At 43.0% G+C, this 13,028-nt stretch overlaps 3 non-coding genes and 1 pseudogene across 3 annotated transcripts; 1 reads left to right on the top strand and 3 right to left on the bottom strand.

The window, feature by feature from the left end:
* The first annotated feature begins 574 nt into the window (after window positions 1-574).
* Window positions 575-710, top strand: LOC138226853 (U1 spliceosomal RNA; annotated as a pseudogene).
* A 623-nt stretch (window positions 711-1,333) lies between these two features.
* LOC138226849 (5S ribosomal RNA) lies at window positions 1,334-1,452 on the bottom strand. Its single transcript, XR_011184724.1, has one exon. It is a non-coding gene; the product is annotated as a 5S ribosomal RNA (ribosomal RNA).
* An 8,591-nt stretch (window positions 1,453-10,043) lies between these two features.
* trnas-uga (transfer RNA serine (anticodon UGA)) lies at window positions 10,044-10,125 on the bottom strand. The gene has a single exon. It is a non-coding gene; the product is annotated as a tRNA-Ser (tRNA).
* A 1,538-nt stretch (window positions 10,126-11,663) lies between these two features.
* Window positions 11,664-11,737, bottom strand: trnan-guu (transfer RNA asparagine (anticodon GUU)). Its single transcript has one exon. It is a non-coding gene; the product is annotated as a tRNA-Asn (tRNA).
* Between the last annotated feature and the right edge of the window lie 1,291 nt (window positions 11,738-13,028).

Consider the following 13,028-nt stretch of genomic DNA (forward strand, 5'->3'; position numbering starts at 1 on the left):
GGAGACTATGACCCATCTCCTGTGGTCCTGCTTTTTTGCTAAGGCCTTCTGGGCACAGTTTGAAGATTGGTTGCAGGCTCTCTCGCCCCAATTTACCCTGACCGCTGCTTTCGTCATATACGGCATCTCTCCTGTCAAACTTCCTCCTGACGTGTTTGACAGGATCTGGGCCGTGGTGAACAGTGGGAAAGACGCCCTGTGGAGAGTGAGGAACATGGGGCTGTTCAAAGGCATCGAGGTCCCAGTCAAGGCAGCAGGTAGCCTGGCCCTGTTCATCACCCGAGAGAACTATTACCTCAGAGATCTGTGGAGAGAAGGGAGGGAGGAAGCAGAAAATCTGTGGGAAATAGAGAGCATAGGTCAATATCTCAAGAAACTGTGAAAAACATTATCATGTTTAAGTAAAGAATGTGATTGGCACCAGAAAAAAAGAAAATTGTTACTATGTAACTGTTACCGTGTCAAAATGTAATGAGATGTGATCATATATACTGTTTTAAGTATGTATATTAATGTAAAGCTTTCTGATTTGTGATGTCCTGTATTTTTTTGTGAAAAGAAAATAAAGTTCTTAAAAATTGAAGTGGTTCACCCAGGGCGAGGCTCGGCCATTGCACTCCGGCTGTGCTGACCCCTGCGTATTCCCCAAATGTGGGAATCTCGACTGCATAATTTCTGGTAGTGGGGGACTGCGTTCGTGCTCACCCCTGATGTGCTTGGTCCAAAATCAGATACGGGAGGGTTAGGACACCACGAGCTGCTTGGCTGCGGAAGGATCCCGGTTCGACAGGAGTGGACGCCGCTGCTTTTAGTTAGGGGTCCGGAGAAGCATCTCAAGCTAGTTCCACTACTCCTTCCGGACGTTCATTCCCTTTTCAAAGTCAGTCGTTTTGCTGTAGTCTGCGTTCTTTAGGCTGATTATCGAGGTTAGCCTTTATTTGGTCATGGGGGGCCTCGGTACTGTATGCTGAGTCTAAAGACAGTTTCACCCGTTTTCTGATTGCTCGGTTCTGTACCAGTGCAGACATGTCAAACAGTGAATGGCTGTACCTCTATTGTATCCGTGCTCAATGAATGAAATCGGTAACAAATGAATATATGTCTAGTTATACGAAAAACGAGTGGTTTATCGACTCATCTTCATTTGCAGATTTAGAGGCAGCTTCGATATTCGTTTTACAGACGGGTTTTTTTTTTTTGAATATGGGTCACACACATGCTACAGCAACAAAACATCTCTAGAGATGAGGCTATAGATCACCTTTCCATCCTGCAGGTTTTCCTCCCAAAGCCTACGGCACCAACGGCGACCCCTGCTGGCCGGGAGAGCAAAAGCTTACAGCACCTGGTATTCCCAGGCGGTCTCCCATCCAAGTACTAACCAGGCCCAACCCTGCTTAGCTTCCGAGATCAGACGAGATCGGGCGTGTTCAGGGTGGTGTGGCCGTAAGTGAAAATCCTGGCGCCTGACTCGCTACTTGAAGCTGTGTGTGGCAGGGGTTCCGTGCCCCCCGAGCGGGACTGAAGGATCGTTCGTGTGCAACTCTTTGGAAAGGAGCTGCTTTCCAAATCGCATTGCGTGCCTGGATGTTGGCGAATGCGCTCCCTTGTGTTGGCTCGTCCCGCACTGGAGGAGGACAAACAATCTGCAAGGAGAAGCACCAGGCAAGTCTTCACCAGACAAAAACCTCCAGTGCACAGCACTCTGGAAACATTTCGGGGCTGTCGCGTGTTTATTTCAGCACGTAAAGCGCACCGGTCCAACACGTCGGCCGCGAATGGCATTTTGCAGCTGGAAGATGTCGACGCTTTTTGCACAGAGCACCAAAAAAGCGTCTTTTTTGAAGGCCCAGGCACTGAGCATTGGTGGTTCAGTGGTAGAATTCTCGCCTGCCACGCGGGAGGCTTGGGATCGATTCCCGGCCAATGCAGTGGCTTTTGCAGCGAGCAGCTCCATCACTTGCATCCCCTTGCAACTCGCAACTGAAAACCCACTGAACCTAAGCAGGTGTGAGCCAGGTCAGTACCCGGATGAGGGTGAGCTGCAGGAAAAAACAAAGCTTCCAGCTGGAAGCGGTGTTAATGGTGCCGGCGGCGGGGCGCTCACCCTGAGGTCTGTGCGGGTCCCAATGCCCCAGTATAGTGACGGAGATGCTGTGTTGTAAAAGGGCGCTGTCTTTTGGATGAGATGTAAAACCGAGGTCACAGCGCTCTGTGGTCATTAAAAATGACCACCAAAACCTTTGACAAAAGCTCTTGGTAATTGATGGTCTTCAATAATGCTTCTCCTTTAGGTACATTTTAAATCAGCTGAAAAATGCTGTGAAATGGGGGGGCACTTCAGGCCAGTGTAGGATTTGGGTTACAAGAACCATGAAACTGCACGAGAAAGCCCGTACACTGAATTACACGGCTTTCTATTCAAAGGGGGACAAAAGAAATTCCCTGAGTTCGATTTTTTGCAGCACAGAGAGGAGCACTGTCGTGAGGCCGGTTAGCTCAGTTGGTTAGAGCGTGGTGCTAATAACGCCTAATCGTACGGGCCAGGTCCTTTTCTCCTCTCTTACCAAAGCTGTTAGGTTCCTTTCCGTGGTGAGATGGGTTGTCATGCAACACTGACACATAGTGCGGACAGACAAGAGTGTTGCGGGAGAAGAGAAAAGTGTTTGAAGATTTAAGAGTGTCTAAGGTGGAGCTAAAATAAAGTGTCACAAATGCAAGTGGTTGGATTTCCAATGTTTAATATGGTAAAAATAAGCGGAGGTTATCTGCCGGTCCGGCACAGTCTGCCATGCTTTTGTCATATACAGTAAAGTGGTGTCGAACTGGGTGTCGAACTGGAGCCTCACCATTTGCATATGTGAGGCTCCAGTTATACATCGAGTGTCACATTAAATGACAAAAATGAAGAGAGTTAAAGCAGCTGGAGAGGTTTTCTTACAACTTTTGAGCTGACACAGTTTTGGAAAATGTTTCCTTCACGCTGCACTGTACAACATAGGAAACCAAGAGTCTCCAAAACAAAACAGAATTGACAGATAGGAGAAAATTCCCACTCGTCCTAAAGTTCCCAAAATCCAGCACTGAGCGTAAACAAAGTGTCTAAGTAGCATGGGAATGCTAACCCTAACCCTAGCTGGAGTTTGAGTAATCCAGCACTGAGCGTAAAAAGATGAGTCAAAGTAACGTCTAATCTGATTCGTTTCCTTAGAGCTGGTTCAGAGTTTCCTCAAGAGTTTACCTTTCACAGATGCGCAAAGAAGAATGTTGGGGGTGCACGTAACGGCGTTATATGCAAGTGCGGGACGTGAGGGTTTTCGTTTGTTCGTTTTGTTTTGCTCTGCTTTGCTTTGTTTTGCTTTTCATCGCGTTGGTAAGAGCGTAAATAAAAAGGCGATTCCTGCGTCTACCACTAATGTAAGAGCTATTTCAAGTGCGGCGTGGTGCGGCTTTTCAAATGCTCAACAGGATGACTTCGCATGCACGCGTGCTTTCATGCAGTCGTGTGTGCAACCATGTCTGCTTACGTGCAAACGGGCGTGGTTTCATGTATGCAAAAAACTTTCCTGGGCTCTTCTGAAGCACATAAAATTATTTGGAGATATACATTTGGCATTTTTCATAATTTTCTAGAAAGTGGTTGCAAGCCCGATATCATGCGAAGAAACTTCAGGATTCGGGGATCAGTCAATGGATTTTCTTCAAAGTTGGATTTTTGCACTCTGTGGACCAAGAGATGTTGTTCTATAATGTTTTTTTTTTTTTAATTTAAAAATATCATTTTTTCATGGAGCTTTGAATGGGATGGATTCACCCTCCTTTAGCCAGGACAGAGCTCCAGGAGCCTGCGTAGGATTCTAGCTTTCTCCCCTTGCAGGCACCTGGCACAGAAGACATCATTTTTTTCCTTAAAATCTTTTTTTTTTTGTGTTCCTTGTTGTTCCAAACTTAATTTTAATCACTTTTAATTAGAGATTTTATTAAAAATAGTGCAAAAAATGACAAATTTCACAAAAAATAATGTAATATAAAACGGATGTTTTTAACTTTATTGTAGTGTTTTAGAAACTAATATGTCTTCAAAAATGGTTGTTTTTCACTCCTAGGAATGAAAACTGTTGTTATATGATGTTATATGATGGGTTTTTTTCAAATTTTAAATGATCATTTTTCATGGAGCTTTGAAGGGGATGAATTCAGCCTCTTTAGCCAGGCCAGAGCTCCAGTAGCCTGTGTAGGATTCTAGCTTTCTCCCCTTGCAGGCATTGGGCACAGAGGACCTCATGGTTTTCCTAAAAATCTTTTTTTTTTGTATTCCTTGTTGTTCCAAACTTAATTCTAATCACTTTTAATTAGATAGTATATTAAAAATAGTGTAATAAATGACTAATTTCGCCAAAAATAATGTAATATAAAACTGATGTTTTTAACTTTATTGTAGTGTTTTAGAAACTACTATTCTTTACTATTGTAGAGATTCTAGAATCAACTAATAGAGAATTGAAATAAAAAAGGGCATAAGAAGACATTACCAACAACGACCACAAGATGGAGATATTGTCCAAAGAGGCAAGAAGGGCAAAGCCGCGATAAGGTAAAATCATTTTTTGAAAGAGATTGCTGTCAGAATGCACATCCGTATCCCAAACATAATCTCTAGTATAATATGATCATTTTTGAAACAGGCAAATGAGTGTCTGCTACAATATGATTGCTACATATCTGCATTTGTTGGTTTTTAAGGAGTAAGAGTGCAGGGGGTTTAAACCTGTGATCCAGTGTGTTGAAGTATTTCACAACACTACCCCTAGCACATCTGGAAATAAATCCTCATAATGATTATTGCCCTGGGCATGTACCAAAAAATCAGTGAGCATATATATATTTATCACTGTGTTGAAGCTAGAGACACAGAATAAGTGCAAACACATCCTAAATACAGTGCTCCTGCACCTTTGACCTCATCCAGAATGTATCGTTTTTTGAAAGGGATTGCTGTCAGAATGCACAACTGAATCCCAAACAGAATCTCTAGTCAAATATGATCATTTGTGAAACAGGCAAATGAGTCTCTCAGGTGCCCATTGCTCATTTTCAGACACAATTATGCAATACTTTCACCATGCGTTGAGCAATAGGGATTAAAGATACCAGAGGTAAGGTTTAAAAGTGATTCTGAGGTGCAACACATCAGCGATACAGCTAGGCATCTGAAATGCGGGGTTTGAGAGCCCTTCAGGGAACACCGTACCCTAAAGGTACCAGAAGTCCACTAGTATAAGCATTAAGTCACTGTCACACCTGTTACAATGTGATTGCTACATATCTTCATTTCTTTGGTTTTTAAGGAGTAAGAGTGCAGGGAGTCTAAATCTGCGATCCAGTGTGTTGAAGTATTTCACAACACTACCTGTAGCCCGTCTGGAAATAAATCCTCATTCTGATTATTGCCCTGGGCATGTACCAATAAATCACTGAGCATATATATATATATCACTGTGTTGAAGCTAGAGACCTGTATGTAATAATATGATGCTAAAATGTTATTTTCACATATATTAATGTAATAAATGATTGCTTATGCTTTATAAACAAATCTAATTAAAATAAAAGCTTCAGTTTTGTATTTATCTTGTACCATAGAACATGATTTTCTTTGTATTTCAAGCCCACAAAGTGTCCAAATGACGCACTACATGATATAAGGAAGATTATCACATGCATATCGGTATTATCTTTCTTATGAAAATGCATTCCTTTCATTACCTTTTACTTTTTAAAATGAACTCAAATTGTGTATAATGTAATAATTTAAGTAGAATAGATTCAGGTAGGAAATATAGAGTCATGATGTTTATCATGGCTGACATCATTTCACATGGGTGAATTTTAAGCTAAGAAATAAAAACATTTACAATGAAGATACCATTGCTTAATTTTAAATGCCTTTAAAAAATAAATAACTCCTGAGAATAATTTGCCACTCCCAGATCCTTGGTAAGGTACTGTTTGAATCCAATCAGGAGAGGAGCATCCAGGGAGTGCTTTCTATAGAGTCCAGCTTGGGCCACTCTCTTCCGGAGAGCCTGCTGATACTTTTTAACTACTCAGGGCCTGTAAGGATATAAAACACCGGTTTAAACATTTTATACCTATGAGACAAATTAGAATTTTAGTAAAAAATAGATACATCTGAAAAATAAAAAGTCTTACTGCTGATAGAGTTCTTCAGAGCTCACATCTTCCCCTTCCTTATCCGCTTCTGTTTCAGTTTCTAGAGCAGCCTCTGGCATCTCTTCCTCCTGGACAACGGCCTCTTGCTCAGGGCCGCTGGAATGCAGGTAGATTCTTTTCAACATGCTTTTACATAATATGTTGTAACAATGATTTCAAAAAGAAACTACAGAAGCCTTACAGATTAAAAATATCTCACCTTGCCAATGTGTCTTCAGGCTTCCCATGTACAAAAAGGCCCAAGGACTCTAGCAGTCTTACAACCACTATCCTGTTTGCCTCACCAGACACGATCTCTATTCTGTGGTAATCCACGATGACCCCGTTCTTCAGGTGATTCATCATGTCCTCCCTCGCCTGTTGAGAGGCCATCCTGATCTCTTCTGCCGTGGCGTGCTTCATACACGCCCTCTTCAACTGAGCAGGAAGCTGATCAAAAGTATTCAGGCACATCTTGCACACCAGGGGAATCCTCGCGGGTTTCCTTTGAAAATAAATAATACCATCTGTGTATAGAAACAAGCTAAGACTGATTTCTTAAATTATCCTTAAAATTCTCTCTCATAGTTTGAGCATAATGATTTTATTGCATTTATATAAGAATTGCTCATTGCTCCAAAATAAATAATGGTTTCATAAAAAAGTGAACACTTACTTGGTCTCAGTCACAGACTTTCCAATAGAAATTGAATTACAATACAGAAGGAATGGCTGAGGGATCACTGAAATATATATATAAATTCCAAAGACTGAGTCCATATAGAAACAACTACCTTTCATTTTCAGTATAAGAAAAAAAAACATTATCTTCCAAAGCATCATAAAATTGTCCCTTCTTCCAGACTCTACTTCTCTCTTGTAGTAGTATAGCAGACCTTTCCAGGTGAGCAGATCACAGAGTCCGAAATGAGCTTCCTCCATCAAGCAAAGTACCTGAACATGACTCTGTCTTCATAAAAGCGCCCCTGTAATAAAGAAATTAAATCCGAAATCAAGAGGGCAGTTGCCTACTGAAATACAAGAAGTCATCAATTTTAACCTAGCAACACATTAAAGGCTGCATCTATACAAGTACGATTCTAGAAATGCTCACCAGATTACGTTTTAAGAAGGAACTGCGCCTCAGGTTCCGCCGAGATGTTAACTCGGATGGCAGGATTCAGAGTTCGGAGTGCGGACTGATGGCGCACAGAGGGTCCATATACTGTGGATCCCTCAGTGAACTTCCGCGTATTCAAACCGCCAGCGTGTGACTCCCCTGTGAAAAAAAATATGCCCTCAACGTGAGATTTACTCTGGAGCGAGGATAGATGTTACCTTTTTATCAGTGAACAGGATGTATGTGATGTGGCATCTAGGTTCAATTTTGTATCCTCTTTAAAAGATTAAGGACTGGGGTGAGCGTGATTTATCACCCTTTCAGCTAAGAACCCGACGTGCGCACCGTTTAAGCTGCATAGACTCGGTCGTTTAACTCTTCTCCATTAGCAGGGTTAAGGTTAAAGAAAAAAAACATTGCTGACTTCTTTTTTTTTTGCCAGCTGCTAGCGCTGATTAGCAAGGTTTGTATTTCATGTTTTGCAAGTTGCATCCATTTTAAGAAAAACAAGTCGCGTTAAAGACAGGAAATGAATACTTGCATTTAATTAAGTCTAGCCGTAGGCGGTTGTCCGTAAGGACCAGTTCTGTTCGAGAAGACAGAACAAAGAACGCACCGCTGGGATTCGGACCCAGGATCTCCTGTTTACTAGACAGGCGCTTTAACCAACTAAGCCATGGCACCCCGGGAGTGCTGTCCTTTTGCAGCCACTTGGACACACCACTCAGACACATCTGCATTCGGTGTGTGCTCCGCCTGCTCACTGAGCAAGTTGCCACCTTTACATACAATAGCAACATCGACACCAAGAGAAAGGATGACAAATGGCTTTTATCTGGAACTTTTCATGTCCAAGGAGCTCAATGTGCTTTCTGTGTACAACAGGGCCACTGAACCACAGCAGTGGCTTGCTGGCTTGACATCTCCCAAGGAAAATGTTGAAATCGCATGTGGAACAGGAAAATGACCCTTGAGTACGAGGGAAAAAAAAGAAAAAGAGCATCTGGAGCGCGCCAACTCATGTCCGGACAGCCCACTTTCGTCGATGAGGTGGCCAAGTGGTTAAGGCGATGGACTGCTTATCCATTGTGTTCTGCACGCATGGATTTGAATCCCATCCTCGTCGCTCTCCATGTCTGACACGTGTGCTCGTGAGGCTTTTAAACCTCTCAGGTTCCTTGGTAACAGGTTGCCGTCATGTACATGAACTATAGAAAAGCATTTGCCACAACCCGTAAATTAGCACGCAAGTGCGGGCGAGTGAACACAGAACTGTATGGAGATCATCTCCAGCTCCGAGCTCAATTGCAATGAAAAAACATGCAGAACAGAACTGGAGAGCAGCTGAATTTGTGCTCAGTAGGGTGGGGAGGACTCAGCATTGCTATTGTTCTAATTGGCATGAACTGCAGGGGATCTGAATCAGAACATGTCAGTTAGTTCGATCATTGCGTCAGTATGTAGGCCATGTTAATACAGAATTATTACTTTGTCTGTCTCGTCTTTGTATATAGCTGAATGTCCCTGACAATTTCATGTTAGTTTTTAAGAACGACATTGGTGCTAATATATACATATATAGCATATAAGGAACACGTAAAAGTTGAGTCCATGCTGAAAAGATAAGAAAACCGCCACAACGTTTCATCTTGGAATAAATCTTTACTTGTTGTTTTGCAGCCTACCCATTCTGACCTAACTCCTCCCTTGAAATTCCCTAACAGATAAGGGTACGTAACGGCTCATGCGATGCTCAGTTGCAATTTGTCCCAAAACAAACAAGAACAGCAGCTGAGGGTTTGAGTTTGAACATGCACTGTATTAAAGCAGCTTTTATTTCCATTGATAAATGCTAGATATTCCTACAGAGATTCTCCAGGTGAGTAAGCGATTCCTGTTTCTGTTTCTATTTCTGTTTCATATATATATACAGTATATACATATATATGTTACATGTGACTCTGCAATAGTATAAATGTGTTATACACTATCAGGGGCTGCTTTTTTGTGCACCTCATCTACAACAAGGGTTTTTTTTCATTTATGTTTGTGGACCTTCACCATTTGAGGAAGTGAGTTAGATAAGAAAGTTACAGGTATGGTGAGCAATGACTGACAAAGGCACGTACTGCGTATTCCTTACAGAAGTGTAAGCAATTTGTTCTAAAAAACACCGGCTAAAGCCCAACATCGTTAGCAATCTTATTACTTAAACAGAATTAACATCAATAAACTGTAAGGTGCTGGTACATGCGAGTAGATTTGATCTTCTATTAAACAAAAATGCAATTACAGCTCTAAAAAGGTCAACCTAGACTTCTGTAACAGATCTGTTCAGGTCATCGCTGTTTCTCTGACCTTGTGAGTCTTTGGAATTTTAAAAGTGTATTTTGCTTGCCTTTCATGTGGTCTGTGTACAAGTCACTGTGGCGTATGCGGTCCTACACAGCCTTGCTATAGACGTGACGAGCCTCCGCTATGTTGCAATGGAGAACAGGTTCAGTACGGAGCTGTCGAGAAAATTCAGCTGGAAAGCTCGTTGCAGAAAAGCATCGTTATCTGTGTCCAGCGGCAAAGCGTCCTTCGTGGGTGCTGAGAATCGATTTCACAGGCTGCGGGTCCAGGCGATTTAGAGTGTTAAAGGTCCCAGCGAAAACGAAACGGCGCTGGTCCTTTTACACGCACGCACGCAACCAAATGCAAAGGACGCCGTAGTCGGCAGGATTTGAACCTGCGCGGGGAGACCCCAACGGATTTCAAGTCCGTCACCTTAACCACTCGGCCACGACTACAGCAAGCGCCGCGGCCGCTGCCTTCTTGCTACAATCGAACAGGGAGTGCGAGGCGGCGGCGGCAGCGGAGGCAACTTTTTTCAAGTTCGCTCTCCGTTTAAGAAACCTTTTACGCCATACGTGCAAGCACACACACACACACCTCAGAGGACTTAAGGGTGGCTTCAAGTTGGAATGATAAAGTCTCCCCGTTCGGACATGAAAACAGAACGTTCTTAGACAGAAAGCAATCAACAACGGAGACATGTGGACGACGATTTTAGTCACTGCACTTTGAATAGCATTTTTACTCCAGTTACAGGAGATGCACCAATGGCCCTTGACCTACGCTCTTACCAATGCCTTGAACATTCAAACAAAACAGCCCTCAAGTCCTGCGGTTTAATATAACGCTGTTACGTGTCGAGGCAGTATTTGACTCTGTCCTACCGTTGAGACACGGGGCGTATATGGAAACGAACACATGCTACGGATCGTCTCTAATCGGTCCCTACAGTTGGAAGGCTCCTTGAAGCGTGCACCCCCATCATTCATCTTTGCGCATCTGTGAAAGGTAGACTCTTGAGCAATGTTTGAGCCAGCTCTAAGGCAACTAGTGCTATTGGACAGACGCCTCTGGAAGATCCTAAGAGTCTCTTAACACCACTTCCAGCAGCAAGCTTAATTGTTCGCTGGAGGTCTCCCACCCAGGTACTGACCAGGCAAAGAATCACCACTACATTGAATGAGGAAGTTAATCCTGAAATCCAATTACATATCTCAAGGTAAGACAAATCCATAAGAACATGTCTTAGTATTACTTCGTTTACATTAGTATGGCACTGAGTTGGAGCTCCTCTTTAAGCTGTGGTTTAGTTTTGCATTCATGTGTTTCTAGAGCAGTTATTTATGGGGGTGGGTGGGTCTTTCACAGAGGCTCAGGACAAATCCCCCGCCTGAAAGTCTAATGTGTGCGTTCAGACAGTCACAGGTCAAGAGCCAGGCAGGAGGACAATGGACAGAAGAGCCAACGAACTAAAAATAAAAGAACAGATATGAAAAAGCCACCATCTTTTTCTTTTTGACATTTTCCGACTTTCATGCAAGCCAGGACAAAGTTGCTCGTAGCTACTTGTGGATTCAAATACTCTATCGAGTGCTTTGATGAGTTTTTGCAATTTGATTGTCGTCCTGTCAGCCTGTTTCTGTTTTTTTTTTTTTCAATCTAGGGATGGAAAGTATGAGGGAAATGATGGAGCAATCAATAACCGCTCCGGAAAAATGGCAGAAAGAAATGGTCCGTCACTAAGGATATTTGTGAAGCAGAGGAGTGACATCACCACAAAGGCGACACATTCTGCTGATGGTTTTGGTGAATAATGATTGAGGCGCGTTAAGAGAAAGGTAGCTGTGTCAGCATGCGTAGGCTGCAAAGGATCAAGCAAAGGTTTACTCCATGCTGAAAAGAGAAGAAAAGAAGCACAACGTTTCGACTGTGGAGCCTTCTGCGCCATCTTCTTTAGCGGTGATGCTGTTTACATTGGAAAAACGGAGACATGCGTCCCTGGGTGGGCTTGAACCACTAACCTTTCGGTTAACAGCCGAACGCGCTAACCGATTGCGCCACAGAGACTGACGGCTGCTTGTGCTCCCTACATTTGCAGGTTTATGGTCAAAGAAAACAATCACTTGCGCTTCTTGCAGCCGGCAATCTTTTTCCACTGACAACCAAGAAATGGATTTCATCTTTCACAAGCTGTATGGATTTCTTCAAAAACAAGTTATTCCAGAAAGGAAATGAATTCTTGCATTAAACTGAACCAAGCTGTACATGTTTGTCTGAAATGATACATTTGGCACAACAAGACACGGAGAGAGGCACCGCTGGTATTCAGACCCAGGATCGCCTGCTTACTAGGCGGGAAAAGGCGAAGTGCTGCTTCTCCTTTCCTGGTGCTATAAATACGCTAAATCACTTGGCCCCGCTGCCATGGAAATGAGTTCTTCAGATAACCACACATCTTGCGTTCGCGCCTCTTGTGCTCTACTTATGCTTTTGAAAACCTAATGAATAAAGCTGAAAGAACCGACACGATATGTAGGTGCTCTTAAAGCACGCAGTAAAGAACTGTTAACAGCAAGGGTTTCAGTGGGTTAACTGAGGAGAAGGCGTGATCGCTAATTGTTGACTTTTTATTTGGTGTTAGAAACACTCTTACTGTGCATGACGTGCAACAAATGTAGCCACAGAAATTGCATCACGCTTTCATGTATGCTATTGCAGACACCAACGTTGCCTAGATAGAAAACCGAAATAGCCGTGGGTTTGCTTGCTGGTCTGAAGGATCTCTCTTCGAATCGCTATCATTTGTCAATGGAAGTAAAAGGCGCTGCACAGAGAGGACCACTGTTGTGAGGCCGGTTAGCTCAGTTGGTTAGAGCATCGTGCTAATAATGCCAGAGTTGCGGGTTCGAACCCCTTACTGGCCAGGTCCTTTTCTCCTCTCTTACCAAAGCTGTTAGGTTCCTTTCCGTGGTGAGATGGGTTATCATGCAACGCTGCCACATAGTGCCGACAGACAATTAAATGACAAAAATGAAGAGAGTTAAAGCAGCTGGAGAGGTTATCTTACAACTTTTGAGCTGACACAGTTTTGGAAAATGTTTCCTTCACGCTGCACTGTACCATATAGGCAGCCAAGAGTCTCCAAAACAAAACAGAATTGACAGTCATATAATGTCCATTAACCCCGGTTTTAAACGCAGCATCATGTCTGCCATCATAAGAATATGAGTCCAATATTTTAGAATATAGTCAGAATGACTTCTAACCTTACCTGTGGTGTCTTTAATCCCTATTGCTCAATGCATGGTGTACGTACTGCATACATGTGTCTTGAGAATGAGGAATGGGCCCCTGAGAC

Source organism: Lepisosteus oculatus, unplaced genomic scaffold (genome assembly GCF_040954835.1).
Source record: "Lepisosteus oculatus isolate fLepOcu1 unplaced genomic scaffold, fLepOcu1.hap2 HAP2_SCAFFOLD_181, whole genome shotgun sequence".
NCBI lineage: Eukaryota > Metazoa > Chordata > Actinopteri > Semionotiformes > Lepisosteidae > Lepisosteus > Lepisosteus oculatus.